Source organism: Miscanthus floridulus, chromosome 9, assembly GCF_019320115.1.
Source record: "Miscanthus floridulus cultivar M001 chromosome 9, ASM1932011v1, whole genome shotgun sequence".
Taxonomy (NCBI): Eukaryota; Viridiplantae; Streptophyta; class Magnoliopsida; order Poales; family Poaceae; genus Miscanthus; species Miscanthus floridulus.
This window is the reverse complement of record NC_089588.1, coordinates 387,001-409,849: the sequence shown is the minus strand read 5'-3', so window position 1 is coordinate 409,849 and position 22,849 is coordinate 387,001. Positions and strand designations below refer to the sequence as shown.

Below are 22,849 nucleotides of genomic sequence, written 5' to 3'. Positions count from 1 at the left end.
AGAAGATTTTTTTAAAAAAAAATCTTCTTTGCCGAGTGCCAAGTCAGATCGCACTCGACAAAGAGACAGTTAAAAAAATTAAAAAACCCTTTGTCGAGTGCCGGATCGGAGCACTCGGCAAAGGAGGGAATTTAACACCGCCGGCCAACTTCGCTTGCTCACTCGATCCGCTTTGCTCTGCTCTGCTCTCGGTCTCGGTTCTGCTTCGAGTCGTCGCCGGCGGGAGACGGTGCGATGTCGTCGACCGCGGCCCCCGTGGCCTTCATCGGCGCGGACGAGCTCAGCGTCGAGCTCGCCGCCTCCTTCCTCCGCTCCGGCGCCCGCGTCCGCTCGTTCGTCCCCGAGGCCATCTGCGGCGGCTCGCGGAGTTGAATGGCCTCCTCCGGTGCGCGAGCCCAGTGGAAGCCGCGCGAGGTGAGCCTGCGCTCTTGGGCTCCAGTACTGGCTCGATTCGATCGGTTGTGCGGGATGCGTGCCTATTTGGGTTGGTGGGTGTGCAACTGTGGAGTACGCTGCTATGCTTCCTGCGTGGCTGCGATGCATTTGTTGGAATGCCGAGGTGATCGGGTCATCGGGCTAAGCTGATCGCGTCTTTCGTTAACTGCAGATGCTGCGCTGGTCGTCGTGCTAAGCGATGCTGGTGGCGTTGACGAGTTGTTCTTCGGAGTTGAGGGTATCGCGAAAGGTATGTGTGCTTGAGTTATTCCGTTGACTGCTTCTGGCCACCTTAACTATCTACTCTACAAGGTACTGTATAACTTATATATAAGGTTTATTTGAGCATTTTAGGATTACGCGCGGGTTCTATTGTATTGATTCGTTCGACATTGCTGCTTAGCCAGTTGGAGAAGCTGGAGCAGAAGCTTACAGGTAAAATACTTTGCATGCCATGCCATTCGCTTCCCAGCCTGGAATGGCTATTGTGCCAAGAGCTCTATGTGCATTTTTTTTTTGTTATAGACATAGCAAATCAGCACATTTAAACCATCAAATTTTCATGTTTAATTGTTTGAGTTTAAATGTGACTTCATTTTTCGAGTGAGTATATTTGATAATTTGAATGCTACCACTTATATACCCATTGAGATCCACATGGTCATATGGAGGACCTTAGCTTGGTGGTACTTAGCTAACTTAATTTACCATACAGATGAGAAGAAGGATGTCTTCCTTCTGGATGGATACATTTTCAGTGGTTTATCTGATGAACTAAAGCAACAGATTATTGTAAGCAGTACAGCATATTGGGAATCTGAGTACCATGCATCTTCATTTTCCCTTTCTCTTATCACTACCTACCTTGTATATGCCAGATTGTTGCATCTGGGAGACAGGACGTATCAGAAAGAGCTAGAAAGTTTTTTCCATAGTAAGTCAAAAGATGTGTAAATTTCTTTGCCAATATTTCCATCTTCTTTTATATCTTATGATGTGCTAAGGTGCAATAATGTTGAAATTCTAATTTACCTGGTGATATTTTCAGGCCTATACAATACCGTTTACTTTGCTGAAGGTGAATTTTGCACTAGCAGGTTTGCTCACCCTTTCTGACAATAGTAAATAGTGTTCTATTTCAAGAATACGTAAGGATAATTACATATCATATCATTATAGAAGGACAAACAGTCCAATACTACCCTATAGCCATGCTATGGAAGTTGGAACATCAACAGTAAAAAAAAAGTATACATACCAATTAATGCAACTATCATACGTCAGTTTAAAATATATATGTTTTTTTATGTCTGCAGCAAACTTAGGGTGGTGAATGATTTGCTGGAGGGCATTCATTTTGTTGCGTCTATTGAAGCAATGTATCTTGGTGTTCGAGCTGGGATTCATCCATCAATTATCTATGACATAATATCGAATGCTGCTGGGAGCTCAAGGTTATGGGAGTTTCTTTATTCTTTTGTGTTCTGTCTAAACAAATAATACCTGACATTCTGTTTAATAAAATTTTACTACACTGATTACAGGATATTTGTGGAGTTAGTTCCAAAACTTCTGAGTGGGGATCCTTTGCTTATTGATTTTCTAAACTCAGCAAGGAAAAATGCAGTGAGTTCCTATTCCCTTTTTCTGATGAGAGTTGTATTGTGTTACTGGTCTGCTTGCTTTTTTGTAATTCAAGTCCACACACACATGTATGTTGCTTTGAAGCTAGCAAGGCCGCCACTTCTCTTAGATTTTGTGAAATTAGAGTTAATGGCTCATTATTCCCGTGAAGTTGTGAGATTGTGATTCAAATCTCTTTCTTAGATTTGAACATCTCAAGGACAGGGTTGCAGCATGTAATAGTTGTAGGTCCAGTGGAGTTTTATTGCACGTAACATCACAAAGTCAATTATGTCGCAGTTGGTTGTTTTCATTTGTTCTATGTTATGTGTGCATGTTGAAACCTGAAAGTAGTCATCCTATGCGTTGCATCACCTCCATGTGACACGGCCAATGATTTCTACATGTACTATTTGATTTGAAAGCTACCATGTTGTCAACTTGCCGCATCCGAAATTTCCTCACTGTTTGAGTGATATAAGGCAGGGACATATGCTTGAGATGCTCAACTTTTTTGTATCTGACATTCTCATATATTTGATGATTTTCAGTTAAATGACCATTGGATCTTTTGTCATAGTTTTTTGCCAAATGATATACGTGTTGGAGTCTCATGTACCATTTTAACCTCTACCTGCTTCCAGTCATAGTCACCAACAGTCGTAGTTTCTTGCCAAATGATAGCATCTATATATGCTAAACTTGTTATCTTACCATGTTAATCCTGTGACCAAAACTGTTGCTGTTTGACAATGATAGCATGTATATATTGATGTCTGACAATGATGCAACTTAAACCTGTCTGAAATGAAGCCATTTTCTGCATGTTGCCTCAAAAAGAATTACTTCAGTCCGACTCTAGGATTACGTTAGTCCTTTTAAATTATCTACAAGTAGTCTCTAGATAGAAGTTTATTTGCAATCTATCATGTTTCCTTGCTGGCGAAATTGTTTGTAATACAAGGCAAGAGCTTCTAGATCAGGCAAAACCTAACAGTATTTTGCACTTCATTTTGTTCGGATCTCTTCTTTTTAATTTGTGCCTACAATCTCTATACAGACCAATAATGCACTTCATTTTGCAAAGAATTTTTTTTTAAAAAAAATCAAAACTTTGCCGAGTGCCACCCATAGGGCACTCGGCAAAGAAATTTTTTTAAAAAAAATAAAAAATCTTTGCCGAGTGCCTTCCGGGTTGACACTCGGCAAAGAAATTTTTTTAAAAAAAATGAAAAACGTTTGCCGAGTGCCCGATGGCTGGCACTCGGCAAACAATTTTTTTAAAAAAAATAAAAACACTTTGCCGAGCGCCTATATGGTTGGCACTCGGCAAAGAAATTTTTTAAAAAAAATTAAAGCTCTTTGCCGAGTGCCTTACGCGTTGGCACTCGGCAAAGAAATTTTTAAAAAAATAAAAAATCTTTGCCGAGTGCCTGACGGGTTGGCACTCGGCAAAGAAAAATTTCAAAAAAAAAACTCTTTGCCGAGTGCCTCACGGGTTGGCACTCGGCAAAGATTTTTTTTTTTAAAAAAATAAAAAATCTTTGCCGAGTGCCTCACGGGTTGGCACTCGGCAAAGAAATTTTAAAAAAAAAATTAAAAAAATCTTTGCCGAGTGCCTGCAGGGTTGGCACTCGGCAAAGTGACCGTCAACGGAACCGCCGCCGTGACGGTCGCTTTTCTTTGCTGAGTGTCCCCGGGGCACTCGGCAAAACCTTTGCCGAGTGCCCGATAAAAGACACTCGGCAAAGAGAGCTTTGCCGATCAGATTTTTGCCGTGTGGTCTTTGCCGAGTGCCGCACTCGGCAAAGGCTTTGTCGAGTGCAATTTGGCCTTTGCCGAGTGCCTCAGGCACTCGGCAAAGAACCTGAATTCAGTAGTGTATTATCATGAAGAAAGCTCTAGGAGACTTGGTCATGTTAGATTAGTCCACTAAATATGTTCCATAAGAAAAGAAATAGCAATTTTTAGTTTAAATTTATAGTTCAATTTTTCTATAAAATTGTTTCCAATTCACCAAACCTATTCTTATCTCTTTCTAAAGGAATTCAAAAAACAAAATAAGAAAAAGAAAAAATACTGGAATTCCGGATTTTTCCAATTTCTCTCATTAAAATATTCCAAAATTAAGAATGGGTTTAGTTACTTAAATTCAAAAAGTGAATCAAAGAATTTCAGTATGGTTATTCCCAGGGGCGGATGCACGGGTGGGGCTGTCGGGGCTGCAACCCCACTCGTGAGCCTGGTTTCTACCTTAAATCACTGTTACTTAGCTTTGAATTACTATTAATGTTTAGCTCTAGTACTAAATCTTCATTATTTAGCCCTTCTTTGTTCCCGTCTTGGATCCGCTCCTGTGGACGCCATAATTTAGAAACTTAGAAAAGCAATAGTAAAATTGGGTCCAGTATGGTCCGCATGTCAAGCCTTGAACTTTCGATTGGCATGTACTGTATAATCTATCCTCCCAGTTGACCGGTGGACGCCATAGCTAAAAAGCTCTAGTCTAGATTGTTGCAACATCAAGGGAGGAGCGCTAATGGAAATGGGACAGAGATGGCGAAGCGTGTCGATCGTAAATTTGTTAATGGAAAGAAAGGCGCCACTATTTCACCTCTTTGTTTATGGCTGATCGAAACTGTAGGAATATATGGGCTCGGCCCAACGAAAATTCCCAATAATCTATATCTCTTATAAAAGCAAAACACCTAGATCTTTCAATTTACATATGCAAGCTATCCACGTGTCCTACACCACTAAATACCACATCATCCACCTAATAAGTGCTACAACACTACATATTTTTAGTCTATCAACATACAAGGAGATTTTTTTATATTTAATCATTTTTATTCAATATTTTAAAAATAACCATTCCTAGAAGAACTTTGCTTATCTGATCCTTTTGGTCGCGCCTAAGGCTAGATAACGAGCTGGCTCAGCTCGGCTCGGCTCGGCTCATTCTGGCTTGTTAAGATAACGAGCTAGCTCGGCTCGGCTCGTTATCGTAACGAGCCAGAAAGCCAGTTTGGCTCGGCTCGTTAAAAGCTCGAGCTGGTTCGTTAAGCTCGCGAGCCAAGTATAAAAAATACACAAAATATAATATTTGCATTTACCTAAAGTTTGAGAATAATAATAATATAAAAGAAATGCATCTAGACCAGTTACCAGTCAATTTATAGGGTCTAGACTAGTTACCAATCAATTGTAAAGTGCAAGACATGAAGTAATACAAAAACTAATATAAGTTTTGATACTTTTTTTTTCTGGAAGCTTGGCTCGTTTAGCTCGCGAGCGGCTCGCGAGCTGGCTCGAGTTGGCTCGTTATAGCTAACGAGCTAAAATCTTGGTTTGGCTCGGCTCGTTATCATAATGAGCTGAGCCGAGCCCGCCACGATCCGAGCGAGCTAACGAGCTTCGAGTTTTTCGTCCAGCCTTAGTCGCGCCGATCTGGCTAGCATGACAAAATCACGTTTTCATGTAACATGTGTTGGCACGGCAAGATCTGTCACGTTCGACGGTGTTTTCGACGTGGAAAACCTTGTCATCCCACTCCCATTAACGTGACGGTATTGTTTTGTCGCGCCACCGGAAAAGGCGTGACAAGGCTCAACCTTAGAAAAATCATAACTCTTCGATACAACATCAGATGAAAATGATTTTTACATGAAATAATATAAATTTCAGCAGCATAATAATTGCGTACCAATGCTTGTCGCATTAGAAAAATAATACTTTTTTTGTATGATGCCAAATGAAGATACTTTTTATATCATAGTTGTAGCTCTCAATGAGATCTACAACTTTATAGTTTTGAGTTTTTACATTTGAGGTCGATAAGATGCTCGAGAAAAAAGTATAATGTTTTAGTAGCATATTAATTGTATATCAAGGATTATCGCCTCACGAAAATTATATTTTTCTTGTATGGTGTCAAATGTAGATATTTTTAATATCAAAGTTGTAGTTTTCGATGAGATCAATAACTTTTTAGTTTTGAGGCCTTTCATTTGAGAGTCCTTCTTTAATTTGATCTAATATTCTTGTATGGTTGTCAAATAAAGATACTTTTTATATCAAAGTTATAGGTATCGTTGAGATCAACAAATTTTTAGTTTTGAGACCTTACATTTGAGAGTCCTCCTTTAATTCTTGTATGGTTATATGGCCGTCAAGTTCTCCTTTAATTTGATGTAATATTCTATAAGCATTTTATTTGATCTTCCATTAGCTTACTCAATACAACCATTTTATTTCTATATGAGAGTCCAGTAGCAAAACGCGTCGGCTGTTCTTTTAGTTCTAAATAAATCTCAAAGGCTTTATTTATATGTGCAAATGAGGAAGTAGGGAACTTTAGTCCCACCTTGCTAGTTAGAGTGAAGGTTGCCATACTTATATACGGAAGCTCTCCTACGTGCACCGGCGATCCATCAGGGCATAGGGACAGTATATATGTAGGTTTCTAGAACCCATGTCCTTGCGATCCAGCATCTAGGTCCCAACTTCCATGACCCCACATCCATTATGCTTCTCAAATGTGGCTAGATTATATATTAGTAGTGTTTTTGGCACTTTGACGATTCGTGCGATGAGATCACTTGGATTTGATTGGTTCTCAATAGTATCTCCATGTTAATTATCGCCTGACCTACTAGAAAAAAGAGTTGAATCTTAGAAACAATGACTAGATGGTGAGCTTGTTTTCAATGGATGCCAACAAAATTTCGTTGTCAAGGAACTTTGGCCTGTATCCCGAGATGATCAATGAGCCTTTCTTCAAGCTATTGATAGCATTACGTAGTCGCAAAATACCTATACTGTCCTTACGAAGCAAATGCTGAGAACACCGAGAAAATTTGCTAAGATAGAATTACAAACCGGCCAAGCCCATTTTTTCTGGGAGATGTAGCTAAGCCTAAAACCAATTTCGGCCTCGCCATAGGCTCACACAATCAAAAACCTCACAAAACCATAAAATCTAACCGTATTTTCTCAAGGACAATCTGAGTCTGTTACCAATAGTATCCTAAAAAGACATCAAGACTTCACGATAATCATGGATTTAGGAGGAACCCTAAAGGGAGACATGAGAAAGGACAAAATCTGTAAAATGAAATAAATGCGATAAAATCCAAAGATTTGACAACCGCTGTTTCTCCATCTGATACAGAATCCTGACCCAAACCTGCTACCACCCTAAATTCCATGGGTTTGACAAGGAAAACAATACAAAAAGAATGTTGGTAAAACATAAATTGGTGGTCCTCTTGTGATGGATTTGCTAGGTGAGCTCCCTAGTGATGTTCACACATGTCCTAGCATATCAAAACTCCCTCCATAATTTAAAACGAAATTGCATCGAAATCACAAGAGCAAAAATACATAAAAACGGCTCCAGAAATCCTGAAACGTTCAAGACATGATGGAGATAGAGATTGGAGCAAGCATAATCCTTGGGTTAACTATAGATGTTCCGATATAAGCCGCCCTAGCTAATCGCAACTTTAGATCGCAAAAAGGTTAAGAACAAGAGCTGCTCTGTCGTCTCATCCTCTCCCTAACGGCCTAACCCTAGTCCAAACTCTCTCAATCAGAGAAATGAGAGCCACACCACAAAAACCACCTTAAAGTCTCCTCTCCAAACAGACGTACATCAACCATATCCCATGCATTAGATTATTTTACAAAATCGCATACATCTCTCAACCATGTACCCGGCCTGCAGGGGCAGCATGTACGGTTCAATCTTTGATCGCTTCATCGGACAGACGAAGTGTATTCATGATCTCGCTTCATCGTGACCCAATCTTCGTTACGAACCAAATTACTGAAGCCCGCTAGTCATGGTTTTGAGACTCAAACCACTAAACATTATTTTGAGACCCACACCACTAAATTGTCCATGCCTTGTATGCACCGCGAGACATTATACTGGATGTAGTTAATATATCACTTAGTGATTGTTTGGATATCTAGGGCTATTTGTTAGCTAGCTAAAAATGAGCCCTACCCATTGAAACATGGGGCTAATAATAGGCGGAATATTTTATTAGCCAAACATCCAACTAGTTGGCCAACCTTAACTAATTTAGGTTAATTTTTAGCATGGCTAGTAACCAGCTCTAAGAAATATGTGGCATATTTAATTACAAGACAACGATGATGAGATGAGTTGACGTGCAAAACACACAATACACACACAAATCGGAATTGTGGTGAAGACGAGTCAATGGTGACGCAGACGAAAGCGCCCTTTGTCGGCAGATCGGGGTGCCATTATATATAGCGTCGTTAGCACATTGCGTTAGTCTTCTAGATTACCCATGTACACGCGCTTTTTGTTCCATTCGTGACCGTTTGGCCGGCCATCATAATATCCAGTTTATTTCGTCAACGATAGCACAAATAATTAATACTGAAATAAGGTATATACGGCATTAATTACTGGATGGTGATTCTTTTGTTGACTTCCACTCTCGCAAGTCAGCTAGTCGCTATATGTACACGTAATCTCATACACGCGTGTATGCAAGTCAATATGCACATAGAAAATTCTATGTACCAAATTAAAGCTTGGTGTCGCTGGTAATCTTGGTTTCGCTGGTTATCACAAGCGATGCAAATTAAAGCTTTTGTCCTTGTGAATAATTAATTAATGATACTTTCAACTAGTACTATTTCTAGCTACTTCCCCCGTTTTAAATTATAAGTTGCTTTGACTATTTTGATATATAGAAATTTCTATGTATCGACATACTGGGGCGCTGTGCTCATTTGCACCGTTGGTCAATGACCTGACCTGCACTGTCCGCCGGTGTTGTCGTCATATCCGCAGGCGGCGTGCGTTCCGATCTGCAAGTCAGTGCCCTGTTCCGACGACGACGACGACAACGACGAGAGCTTCTGAATTCTTCTGATCCGTCAGTATCAGTGTGCGTGTCGTTCTCGGCAGCATGGCCGTTCTTTGTCTGAAGTCCAACCAAAGATACAAAGATGAACTGCACTGTGAGCGCAAAGCAGGAGGACTAGGACAGTACCGGCGCATAAGCTCCCGCCGCGCCTTTGACGTGACACCTTCAGACATTCACATTCGTAATGTTATAAAACATGTTGCAATGGTTAGGATCTTTTTCTTTTCATTTTTTACGATCAACACAGTAGATGAAAGTAGAAGAACAAATAGACAAGATAGGGAGACTATTCTTTATTTCTCTGAATATTGACGATTACAACATAGTAGAGCTCCCACGTGTATATATAGTCCTGCCAAGGCTTAAGAGTTTTGGTAAGAGCTCACATATAAATGGACTGGGATTAGGATTTTTCCTTCTCCTTTCCTTCTAGGATTAAGTCCATATGTTTCACAACACACCTCCTTGGACGATTGCCACGATATGCACATGCCTCATTAAAAACTCTATCCAAAAACCCAGTGGGAAAACGGTTTTTGGAGAAAAGAGTACACGACATTCGTTATTTTGCATTGCACATGTTGTCTCATTAAAAACTTTGTGTGAGAAACCTTCAAGTAAAAACTCATATAGGAAAAAAGAGTACGACATTTAACCTTCTTGGTCATTCATTCTTTGAGATATTCTAATATTCATGAATAGATATTGATCTTCACTGTTTTAGCATATATGATCTACTTAATCTTTGTAATTCTAGTGGTTTTAATTACCTTCAAGGTAGATTCAATCAAATTGCTCCCCCTCATATAGCCGTACTTTGAACTTCATTGTTCCAATAACACTTTTTATAACTCTGTGCTTAATTAATGGTATGTGATATCACAATACTATATGTTTCAAAAGTTGGGCTCATAATTCTTCTATGAATTATAATACGGGTATAAACAAGAGCAATATGTTTCATGCATACTGACCATTTATTAGTTATGCAAAACAAATAAATTTTATCCTTCAGGGTAATAAATCCTAAAATATAGAAGACAATTTTACACCAGGAATCCTATACTATTTTTAAATTTTGCTAATCACTTTTATATATTCTTTCTCTCTTATACATTTGCATCAGGAACTCTTTCCTACTCTTTATTCTTTGCACGCCCTTCCACCTTTAGATTAGTCGACAAACACGCACGGGAGAGAGAGGATATCGGAAGCGCGTAACTTTACGAGGAATAAGGTGAGTTTTTCCAAATTTTAAAAGATTAGGAGGATGGATTATGAGTTGTTGGGCATGGGTTTTTTCTCATCTTGCTAAAAACCAAGAATTCGGAAAGGATTTAGCAACTCGGGAGATGCTCTTACCCATACATGTAACGCGCTTTTGTTCAATTCGTGACCGTCCAGCCGGCCATTGTCACAAGAGAAACATCTTTTCCTTTCTGAATGTCCTGTTTATTTCGTCAACGATCGAAGCACAAAAATAAGGTATACGGTATTAATTACTGGATGGTGATTGATTCTTCTGTTGACTTCCTCTCGCAAATCAGCTATTCGCTGTATGTACACGTCAGCTCATACGTCTATGCAAGTCTATATGGACATGCATTTATGAATCCACAATACATATACGACGTAAGTACCTAGAAATAGTACTAGTTGAAAGTAACATTAATTAATTATTCACGATGACAAGCTTATTTGCATATCGCTTGTGATAACCATGGAGACCAAGATCATTACCGCAGACACGGTTTCAACGTTGACTTATTAGGAGCTAGCAGCTAGCTAGCGTTTTGGCTGCACCACAGCGCACGCTCCGGTCAAACTAACGTTGCCGTGCCCATGACGGCAGCTTTGATTGGCACTTGTGCCCGCTGACAGTGATAGCTAGCTAGCTCTGTCTGGAGACTAGTAGAGACTTGCGAGACAAAGTGATCATGTGAGCTGCATACGACTGCAAATCAAGTCTTCCTAGTTTCTATCATTGCCACTGTAACATAGGAGTAGATGCAATCTTTGGGTTGGAGACAAGTCAAAAGAGGCCTATCGATTTTGACATATATATAGCTATCCAGCGTCAGTAATATCAGTCACCATAATCGAAACTGCAGTGCACCCTCTCTGAAAACTGATAAGCAGATGGAGACGTGATCGCGATGCCAAAAGGTTTGTGAGACTAGATGATTTGAATTGTCTAGTTTGACAACGCAAAACGAACAAGTTCATCATCGTCCGATCCCCTGAATCATAAGTATGAAGTATGCAACTGAAGACTTTGCTTCAGCGAATACTGTCATCGAGCTGTTTCACCACATCCGGTCAACTCAAGATCTAGTCTGACTTTGACATTTTATTTGCTCTGATCTGATCTGACTGGCGGCACACGTGCTCTATCGACGATCTGTGTGGCAACTTAAGACTTCAGATCCGATGATGTAGGCCGTATAGGTCAACTTCAGACTTGAGACTTATCCAGGAATGATTGCCTAGGATCAATGAGAAATTGTCACTATACATCACCGCTAAATTAATCTTGCCTACGAATATTGTTCTAATACCAGGACCACAAACAATATAATATACATATAAATGCAAAGTACTGCAAGATCTCACAAATAATGTTTTGTGAATGTTGATTTTGAACAAATTAAAGGAGAATTTCTACAGAGATCAATTTTTGTTCTTGTGTAAATAAAGTGGCAGTTCTCACACGTTTTAATTATCTTATTTATCATTAATGGCGTTGCTACCACACAGAAGAAAATTTTCAAAGACGACTTTTGATACAGGGGTGTTGTCACGTACTTTCTAGATCACTGTTTATTATTGGGCGTTGTCACACATGGCTCTGAAACAACAAAGGTGTTACTCTCTCTGTTCTACACTAGCCTTCAGAGATATCACAACAGTTGTTCATTGAGGATACCAAGGGTGTAGTATTTTTGTCACGACCCCTGATTAAATAGGCATGACTTTGAAACAAAGGAGTCTAGTAGTTGCTCACCGAATGGTATAACTACCTCCGTCCAAATTATGCCGCTTTGACCTTTTTTTTTTTTGATACATCCACTTTCCTATGTATCTAGATATAACAATATGTCTAGATGCATAGCAAAATCGATGTATCAAAAATGTCAAAGCAACTTATAATTTGGAACGGAGGGAGTATTATACAATAGTAATTAACTTGCTATACTTCTATGACTAGTGCTTGTTGGTTCACCCCTTGGTATCGACACAGATGGTCCCTCGCATTGATGAGTTGGGATGACTAGCAATGCTTTATCTTAACTGTGACACTCTCAAATCACTACTTCTGGCAGACACATAAGGGTTATTCATGGTGCAGATGAGCAATCCTTTATGAATAAATGCATAGCAACATAATAGCACCTACCAGCAATTTGCAATGTATATAGTAGTGATAAGAAAAAAGCAAATAATCACCTCCAACTCAATATAAATATAGTAGTGGTCCCCAGTTCCACCTCTAGCTCAACAAAGTGTAGTGCCCAAAATAACACTAGCATAGTATTGGCGGCCAAAAGAAAGAGGATAGATGGATGAATAGTAGAATAAGAAATAAAGGCTCATGCATGATGTGTTGAGAACGAGAGGCCAAAGGAAAGTTGACACTACCTAGTCTGAGGGTGAAAGGTCCTAATAGCTAGAGGGGGGTTGAATAGCCTATTAAAAATTTCTACAACAACACTTAGCAAAGATGTTAGACAATTAAACGGCGAAGCGAGTGTTGCGCTAGCCTACTAAAATGCAAGCCACCTACCACAATTCTAGTGTCTATGATCTCTAAGCACACAATGGCTATGTCACTACACTAAGTTAGTGTACTCTCAAAGACTAACTAAAGAGCCACACTAACCACTAGACCTGACACAAGCTTGCTGTCAAAACTAATTACACTAAAGAGCGAAGCAACACTAGAAATGTAAATGCAAGCTAGGGGATGTGATGATTATACCGCCGTGTAGAGGAATTGAGCCAATCACTTTGATCTAGCCAATCAATCACAACGAATGCCAAGAAATCCTCGGACAGATGACACAAGATTTTTTTACCGAGGTTCACTTGCTTACCGGCAAGCTAGTCCTCCTTTTGGCGATTCACTCACTTGGAGGTTCACGCGCTAATTGGCAGCACACGCCAAACCCTCAATAGGGTGCCGCACAACCAATACAAGATGAGGATCACATAAGCCACGAGCAATCTACTAGAGTACCTTTTGGCTCTTCACCGGGGAAAGGTCAAGAACCCCTCACAATCACCACAATCGGAGCCGGAGACAAGCACCTTCCTCCGCTCGATGATCCTCGCTGCACCAAGACGTCTAGGTGGCATGGGAGTAGTTTAAGTTAGCCTTTAGGGGACATCACATTCCTTTGGGGCTAATGTGCATGAAAGTAGCCGAGTTCATGCGACTCACACAAGGGACCAAGACCCTTACCGAGTACATGCATGCCTTCATCAATTTGTCCCGCTACGCCCCAGGGTTCGTCGATATAGAGGAAAAGAAGATAGAAAGCTTTAAGAGAGGCCTTGGCACTAAGCTAATGAAGACTATGGCCAACTCAAGGTGTACCACATACAATGAGTTCATTAGTGATGCCTTGACCCAGGAGAACTAGAACAATTTGCATGCAGCAGCGAAGGGCTGTAAAAGAGCAAATGAGGTAGGCGCCTCAGGATCTTCCCAGTACAGAGCTCCAGTGGTGTCTAGGCCATAGTTTCATCCACCAGTGCCCAAGTTCAGGCCTCCTCCACCAAAAGCCTAGGCCAGCCAACCTCAGAAGGTGTTTCGCAAGGCGTTCACCATTGCGCTACCCAAGGGAAACGGAGGGCAAGGAAGCTCAGCAGGACCAAGGAGCAATCAACCATGCTTCAACTATAATCAGTTGGGCCATTGGGCCAAGGAGTGCCCCCATCCTAAGAAGAATGGCAATCAAAACCAAGGTAATCAGCAACAGGCAAATCCAAAGGCACGTCCTGGATACATGCATTACACAGCTATTGAAGAAGTTCCTGCGGGAGAAGTTATCACCGCCGGTATGTTTCTTGTTAACAAACATCCCGCCATTGTTTTATTTGATTCTAGAGCTTCTCATTCATTTATGAGCCAAGCATTTGCATCTAAGTATGATAAGAAGATAATTGAGGTAGACAAGGGTGGTTATAGTATAAGTTCAGCTGAGGCTACTATTTCAATGAATCAAATAGTCAGAGATGTGTTCATCTCTATACAAGAGAAAGAGTACACTATGGATCTGATAGTATTGCCAGGATGAGTCATAGATGTGATCTTAGGCATGAAATGGATGAGTGGACATGCGGTTCTCATTGACACTAGCACTAGGACAATTATGTTGAGAGAACCAAAGGGAGGTAATGCTTTTCTAGTACGACTTCCCCGAAGTTTTGATCTCCAAAACTTATCTTGTGCTATCCAAGCCACTACCCTTTGTGATATTCCAGTGGTTTGTGAGTTTCCTGATGTATTTCCAGATGAGTTGCCGGATTTACCGCCTGATAGGGATGTGGAGTTTAAGATTGAGTTAGTGCCAGGTACGGCACCTATCTCAAGAAGACCCTATAGGATGCCACCAAATGAGTTAGCTGAACTTAAAATTTAGTTATAAGAACTGTTGGGCAAAGGTCTCATTCAACCTAGTTCATCTCCATGGGGATGTCCAGCTTTATTTGTAAAGAAGGACAAGTCCTTGAGAATATGTGTGGATTATAGGCTGCTTAATGCTATGACCATTAAGAACAAGTATCCTTTGCCTCATATCGATATCTTGTTCGATCAACTAGCAAAAGCAAAGGTATTCTCTAAGATTGACTTGAGGTCAGGCTATCATCAGATTAAGATCAGGCCAGAGGATATACCTAAAACAGCTTTCTCCAGTAGGTATGGCTTGTACGAGTATTTGGTCATGTCTTTTGGACTGACAAATGCTCCTTCCTACTTCATGTACTTGATGAATTCGGTATTCATGCCCAAGCTCGACAAGTTCGTGGTTGTGTTTATTGATGATATCTTGATTTATTTGGAGAATGAGGCAGACCATGCAGAGCATCTGAGAGTTGTTTTATCCAGATTGAGGGAACATAAGTTATATGCCAAGTTCAACATGTGTGAATTCTGGTTGAGCAAAGTACCTTTTTTGGGTCACATCTTATCTAGAGATGGAATTTCTGTAGATCCATCTAAAGTACATGAAGTCATGGATTGGAAAGCCCCAACTTCGGTTCATGAAGTTCGGAGTTTTCTAGGATTGGCAGGCTACTATCGTCGTTTCATTCCTGATTTCTCCAAGATAGCTAAGTCCATGACCAGACTATTTTAGGAAGGATGAAAGGTTCAATTGGATGCCAGAGTGTGAAGATGCTTTTCACACCCTACGGAAATTACTAACTATAGCTCCTCTTCTAGCACAACCAGACATTGAAAAGCCTTTCAATGTGTTCTGTGATGCATTGGGTATAGGTTTGGGGTGTGTGCAAATGCAAGAAGGTCGAGTTATTACCTATGATTCTCGGTAGTTGAGAAAGCATGAAGTCAATTATCCTACGTATGATTTAGAGCTTGCAGCAGTTGTTCATGCGTTGAAGATATGAAGAACATTACTTGTTGGGAAACGTATGTCACATATATACTGACCACAAAAGTCTCAAATATATCTTTACTCAACCTGAGCTGAACATGAGGCAGCGAAGATGGTTAGAGCTGATCAAGGACTACAATTTGGAAGTGCACTACCATCTAGGAAAGGCTAATGTTGTAGCAGATGCACTTAGTCCGAAACCTTATTGTAACACTTTGGAAGCCTTGTTGGAAGATGGATTTAATTTGTTGCATCCCGTTGTGCTGCACAATATCACTATCAGTTGCTCACTTGAGAGCAAAATCATAGAACTGTAGAAGATAGATGTAGGTGTATTTCACATCAAATGAAAGATGAAAGAATAAGAATCCAAGCATTTTAGGTTGGATGAAAGAGGTGTGCTATGGTTTGAGGACCGACTCATGGTACCGAAAGACCGCGAGCTTAGAAATCAAATCTTAGATGAAGCTCATTCATCCAAGTTATCTATCCATCCGGATAGTAGCAAAATGTATCAAGATTTGAAAACCCATTTTATGTGGACCAAGATGAAGAAAGAGATCGCCGCCTATGTTGCTAGGTGTGATAATTGCAGTAGAGTCAAGGCCATTCATTTGAAATCTGCTGGATTACTTCAGCCGTTGCCTATTCTAGGCTAGAAATGGGAGGAAATAAGTATGGACTTTATTACAGGCCTTCCGCTGACACAGCAAGGTCATGATTCTATATGGGTCATTGTAGATCGCCTTACCAAGTTAGCGCATTTCATACCGGTTAACACCGTGTATCATGTGGGGAAGTACACTGAGCTATACGTTTCTCAGATCGTGAGACTACATGGAGTACCAAGGACTATAATCTCAGATCGGGGACCACAGTTTATAGCTCATTTTTGGGAACACTTGCACTAGGCTTTAGGAACTAAACTAATCAAAAGTTCAGCATATCATCCACAAACTTCGGGACAGACAGAGTGAGTGAACCAAATCTTAGAAGATATGTTGAGAGCCTTTGTTATATCTTTCAGGGGTTCATGGGAGAAATGGCTACCGTTAGCCAAGTTCTCCTACAACAACAGTTATCAAGCGAGCATCAAGATGGCTCCTTTTGAAGCCTTGTACGGTTGGAAATGTAGAACTCCCTTGAATTGGATTGAGCCCGGAGAAAGAAGATATTTTGGCATTGACTTTGTCACCGAAGCTGAAGAACAGGTATGCATTATCCAATAGCATATGAAAGTAGCTCAATCAAGACAAAAGAGTTATGCTGATAAAAGAAGAAGACCACTAACTTTTGAAGTGGGAGATTATGTATACTTAAAAGTGTCACCTATGAAAGGAGTGCAGAGATTGGGAGTAAAAAGAAAGCTTGCGTCTAGATATGTAGGGCCATACAAGATTATTAAACAGAAAGGAAATGTCACCTACAAGTTACAACTTCCTCCAGAGATGAGTACGGTATTCGATGTCTTCCATGTTTCTCAGTTGAAAAGATGTCTTCGCATACTTGAGGAAGCCATTGCACCCACCAACATTAAGATCCAATCAGATTTGACATATGAAGAAAAACCAATCCGAGTGCTAGAAGGAATGGAAAGAGTAACATAGAGCAAGGTCATTAAGTTCTACAAAGTGGTGTGGAATAACCACAGTGAACAAGACACCACATGGGAATGGGAGGATTATTTACGTGAGGTTTATCCTGCCTTTTATGAGGAATGGTAGGTCTTTTAAATCTCGGGACGAGATTTCTATAAGGGGGAGGGGCTGTAACACCCCAGTGTTAAGCATTGCATTTGGCATCTGCATTTCATGAGCACAAGCATCATCCCAGCATTCATGAACATGATCATATGAAATTTCATCTCATTTTTATACAATATCACATGAAATGTTGATTTTATATATATGCTTATGATTGCAATCATGTATGATCAATGTAAGAAATGGTTGGGAGGTCATGAAAACACCTTAGACACATCTAGAATAATAAATGGAACAATGTTTGTATTCATGACATAGGCCAAATTTGCTTCTAAGTGTTGGTTTCATTTGAAATGCCATTTTCATGATACTAGTTTGACCAAAGTTGAAGAGTAGATTAGAGTGTTTACATGGCTGTGTGACCTAAATAAAAGTTGTAGTACTTAACTAGGGTAACAACTTTTATTTTTGGGTCAAGGTCTAGTTCAGTGCATAGCATGCTCAAAAATAGCTCACAATTAACAAGAAAATGCTGTTTTACACTTGGTCAATTTTTTTCTAAGTGTTGGCCTGATTTCAGTTTACAAGTAACTGACTTTGGGATGATTTAACTCGCAAATCATGGCGAATTAAGGAATACTCCCTAAGGCAAAGTTGTAGATGGCATGTAGCTCTACAACTTTCCTTAATGGAGTTTTTGCAATGGACTAACGGATTAGGAGATATGTGGGGATGAAAATGCACTGTCAGTCATCGTAATCTGCCCTAATGGCCGCGTTTACACGCACCCCGGTGGCCGACCGGCCACAGGCCATGGTCACCGCGTGGTGGCCATACACCGGCGTTGGCCCGACCGATCAGGCCAAAGCGGGCACATAAGCGCCGCGCACTCGCCACTTGCTCTGCCTCTCGGGCCACAGCTGCTTCGCCATCACCTCCACCTTCTCGAGCCACCAACATCACCTATCGACCCTAGGTATAGCGGCATTTAGCCTCGCCGTGCATGCGGCCAAGCTCACTGACGCCACCTCGAGCCCTCACCTACACCGTGTAGCTTCGCTAGGTCACCAGGATGGAGTAGCCATCCTCGCCTGAGTGTGCCATAGCCGAAGATGGCCGACGTACCATCGCCTGACCTCCATGGTCCGCCATGGCTGCCGTCGAGCTTGCTCCGGCGAGCCACCGAGCCAACTAAGCCTACCAGTCGATGCGCGGGGGAGAGAAGAGTGCAACGATGAAGACTCTACCACCGGAGACCTTGCCGTCGGCGAGTTCTCACCGGTCAACGCCGTCCCCTGTCTTGGTCTCGCTGACGGGTGGGTCCCATTGACCGCGGGCCTCAGCTGTCAGTCTGTGTGATGTTTTGATTTTCTGATTTATTTTTCTAGATTTTGAATGCATGTTTCAAAAAGTCATATCTCAAGCTCGGAGTGTCCAATTTTGGTGAACTAAATTTTGTTGGATTCCTCATGAAGTGTAGTATTTGATAAAGATATGAAATGCACTGCTTCTAGTATTTTCCTAGGAGAATAAAATGTAGCTAGATAAATGTTTTTAAATGGTTTCTATCTTGGAAAATGCATAACTTATGCTTGGTATGTGCAGAAATTGTGATTCCAATTTTGTTGAGTTGGTATTGACATGCTCTAGCTAGGAAAAATACTAAACTTGCAGTGGTCATAGTTTGGATATGGTCTTTTTATTTAATCCTAAATAAATGCTAGCTTCTAGTAAAAATAAATAAGGCAAAAATACATAACTTGGGCTCATGCAAAAATTTGTATAGTGTTCTTGTGTTATGGTGAAAGTAAGAAAAATAGTAAATCCGTTGTTTGGCACTTTTCACTATGCTAAACTATTTTTGCTAAAATAAGCCTATGTAACTTGTCATTTTTGTAGAGGTAGCTACACTTATCTAAATGGTATGAAATTTGTACAGTAGCCTATTAAGGTCATTTGTAGGCTACTCTAAGTTTCTTAGAATTTATTAAGCAATAGAAATATTTATCCTTTAAATCACCTTATTATCTAAGAAAATTAATAAATGAATATAAATAAATTAGTTATGTTTAACCATGATATTTTCTGTGGTGCTTGTGATGCATATGGTCTGTTGATGTTATTAGTTAAGCTTGGAAGTATTTGGTTGTATGCAACTATTTAATTATCGCTTTATAATTTAACTAGATGGCTGCATGTATAATTTCTATTTGGTGATGATTTCATGATGATAGTGATCTTTTCTATAAAGATGGTTAATAACAAAGTTGTAGATAACTTACAGATCTACCTTGTATTAAATTTTCATAGTGATAAGCCTTGTGGTTTATAAATTATGGCTGTTAGAAGTCTGCTATCAGAAATGCTTGCCCTCTGGATAGATCTGAAAGATTGAATTATTTGACCTAGACAACTGCTGAATCACATTAAGAGGATTAAACTAAAGCTGTAGGCAATTTAATAAGCTTTCCAGAATGTTTAGAACCATATTATTTTGATGTGTATAACTCCATTTATGATCAAAACAAGTAGCTACTGTCTTGTAGTCTAGAAAATGATTTACATAAATGTTTGTTTAAGTTACTAGAGATGAGATATGCACCTACTCAGTAAAAGTAAATGTAACTTGTTATCACCTTAATGCAATGCTATTGAAAACACTTATGAGGATGCATGAATCACATCATATCATATTATACATGTCATCATATATGCATTCGTGATATCTTATTTCATGCTCATGCATATAGGATCGTCCGAAGGGAAAACCCTTTTGGAGTTCAACGAAGAAGAGAAGGGGGATCAGTAGGAGACACCTTAGGCCATAGCTCCAAGAGAAGAGGAGCAAACTCTCGAGGACCTCCCTAAGTGTCTTGACTACCGGCCAACCTCTTTCCTCAAAGGCAAGCCCCATAGCATTCTAAGTCTCCTATGTTTTACAAAATATCATTTGAGTCCTTTATGTTTGATGCATTAGGTTATAAGAGTTGATTGGAAACACTTGATGCATAGAACTACCTTGTCCAATTACATATACCTTTAATCCTATGTAGGTCTAGGATAGAATATATGTTTAGCCATGCTTAGACCAGTAGAAGTCGGGTGATTTCCTGTCACCTACGAGATATAGGTGGATACCGAAGCACGGTTGGCTATATTTGCTATCGTGGAAAAGAACCATGGGGTAATATAAATGGAGGCCGAGTGGAGTCTATGTGTAGGTTGACTCATGTGATTCCGTTTGTGCCAATTAAGGACCGTACCATTGTTGGCACTTCTACCAAGATTGAACGCACGCCTCTCACTTAGCTGGCCGGATAACTCGTTCCGACCATGAAACCGAGTAGCTCAACTCAGGCTGGGCCCTATTCTATAAAAGTGCGCACTCTGGATGGTAGTAAGGATGTGCGGGGAGCCAGACGTGAGCCCAAGGGCAGGCCGGGCCTGATCGTCCTAGCAGCTGGTTTTCCCTGATTGTGCGGCGCTGATCGAACCCGCGAAATATGGACCTGAGTTATACCAAAGGTGACTTAAGATGACCATTGATCTGGTTTGCCTAGATTTGTGTTAGGAATAAATTCCTAGCTAGTTGAAATCGATTCGAATCGCCGTCTCTCCCGGACAATGAGAAACTTAGCTAGCTCCAACATCGTAGTAACTGTATTTTGGAATGATGGTTATGATGAACATTGGAATTATTATACCGGCTATGGTTACTACTGTATTCTACTAAATAATATACCACATGTTTGGCACAGGCTAGTTACTATTCTAGAGGTAAATAGCTATAATTAACTTGATGACTGAATTATAACAATATACTTGAATCGGTAAGCTTTTTATTCAAAATGTTGTTAAGTTAGCTCCACTTATAAAGCCTTGCATAATCCTTGGAGTCATTTTATTTTTGGTTTATGACGGGTAAGTCTAGCTGAGTACCTTCTCGTACTCAGGGTTTTATTCCCATTGTTGCAGATGGTACAGTTTATCATGGCTATTGCAAGAACTGCTTCTGTCCCGCCGTGGACGAGGAGTGAGCCCTGGGCAGGCATCTCTTATTAATCCTTCTCATATGCTTTTGTGGGTGTGATCATGAGCTGGCACTGTATTTGAACTATGATGGCAAATGTTAGTTTCAAACTTTAATTTGCTTTCGCTACTATTTTACTGAACTTGGATTGTAATAACCTAAATTCGTACTCTGATGGATGGACTGTATTTGTGAACTTTATGTAACGTGTGACATGTATGTTGAATCATGTACGATCTTGGTTGTATGTTGATGGTTAATCGAGATCCTTCGTTGTACTCGATGGACTACCGGATTTATATGGGCTCAAGTATGACAGTGCGACCGCTTGCGGGTTGCCATTGTAGTTTTGCTCTTATAAATTTGTTGGTTCTGCTACATTTCCTTTATCGTCTTCGACCTGCTGGCTGAATAATGCTCCATGTTATACATTTGTCAAAAGACTTCTTCTGCTCCGCTTTTGCTTGAAATACCTTCTGTAATATATATACATTTCATATGTGTGGAGCTTCAAAGAATATCTTTGATTATTAGTCCTTTGCCTTTTGCTTTAACTGTAGTCTGTAATATACATATGCGCTGTGCTGCTGATCAAATGCAACTAGAAAATTAACTCTGCTATCACTATCTGCATATATATACTGGTTTCTTTTCGGTGAAACACAAATGTTGTGCTGGTATTATACAGTATAGATAATAGGTGGTGTAGCAAAGGATGAGATGTAGATTATCAACCAAAGGTTGAGGGAACCTTTAGCCACAATCCAATAGAAAAAGGAGGCAACAGGAAAGTATTATCAAGTTGGTAACATAACTCTTGTACGGGCGACATTTTCATCGACACCATGTAAGAACCTCACGCAGCAAACAGTGCAAGAAGTCCTTTGACCCTGTTGCTCATCATATAGACATAGGAAATTTCTAACTATGGTTTGAAGTCTTTTGAAAGCTTGAACTCATGCCAACCAGTTTATCATTTTCATCCTTGCTAACATGATAAGTTGTTAGTAGCTGAACTTTTTCATTAACTTAATGGATGGATATAAGATAGAAAAATATGAGTAAGTGCCATAGTCTAGGAAAGTCTGATGATATCCTTCCTAAGAGCTAAGATATTTGCTAAATTGTGTACTTGAATGTCTAGAATTTAATCTTCTTAAAAACATTCGTTTTCCAATTCACTGAATAGATATCATTTGTATATTTTTGACATGCTCGATCACATTTGACTATTAACAAATATTCCCCCAAACATGGGGATAAAATGGTCATCTTATAACTTGATGAGACATATAGCTATGTGTCGGGGTTGTAACCCCGGGGTGTCTCAAGGCACTGATTAGTTAGTAGGTCAAGAGGCCCATGACACATCAGTTAACGAAGGCCCGAACGACCAAGGCCCAGTTAAGCCAAGCTGAACGGACCCGACGCCAAGGCCAGGCTTGGCCACGACGCTTCCTTCCGCCTTAGCCATATGACGCATGAGAGACGCATGACCTCTCCACCGCCCTGACCCCTAGGAGG

General features: G+C 40.3%; 2 long non-coding RNA genes across 2 annotated transcripts; both read left to right on the top strand.

The window, feature by feature from the left end:
• The first annotated feature begins 180 nt into the window (after positions 1–180).
• LOC136481174 (uncharacterized) lies at positions 181–1,363 on the top strand. Its single transcript, XR_010764640.1, has 5 exons — positions 181–414; positions 608–685; positions 790–870; positions 1,151–1,227; positions 1,314–1,363. It is a non-coding gene; the product is annotated as an uncharacterized lncRNA (long non-coding RNA).
• A 120-nt stretch (positions 1,364–1,483) lies between these two features.
• LOC136481175 (uncharacterized) lies at positions 1,484–2,769 on the top strand. Its single transcript, XR_010764641.1, has 3 exons — positions 1,484–1,532; positions 1,752–1,889; positions 1,980–2,769. It is a non-coding gene; the product is annotated as an uncharacterized lncRNA (long non-coding RNA).
• The last annotated feature ends 20,080 nt before the right edge of the window (positions 2,770–22,849 follow it).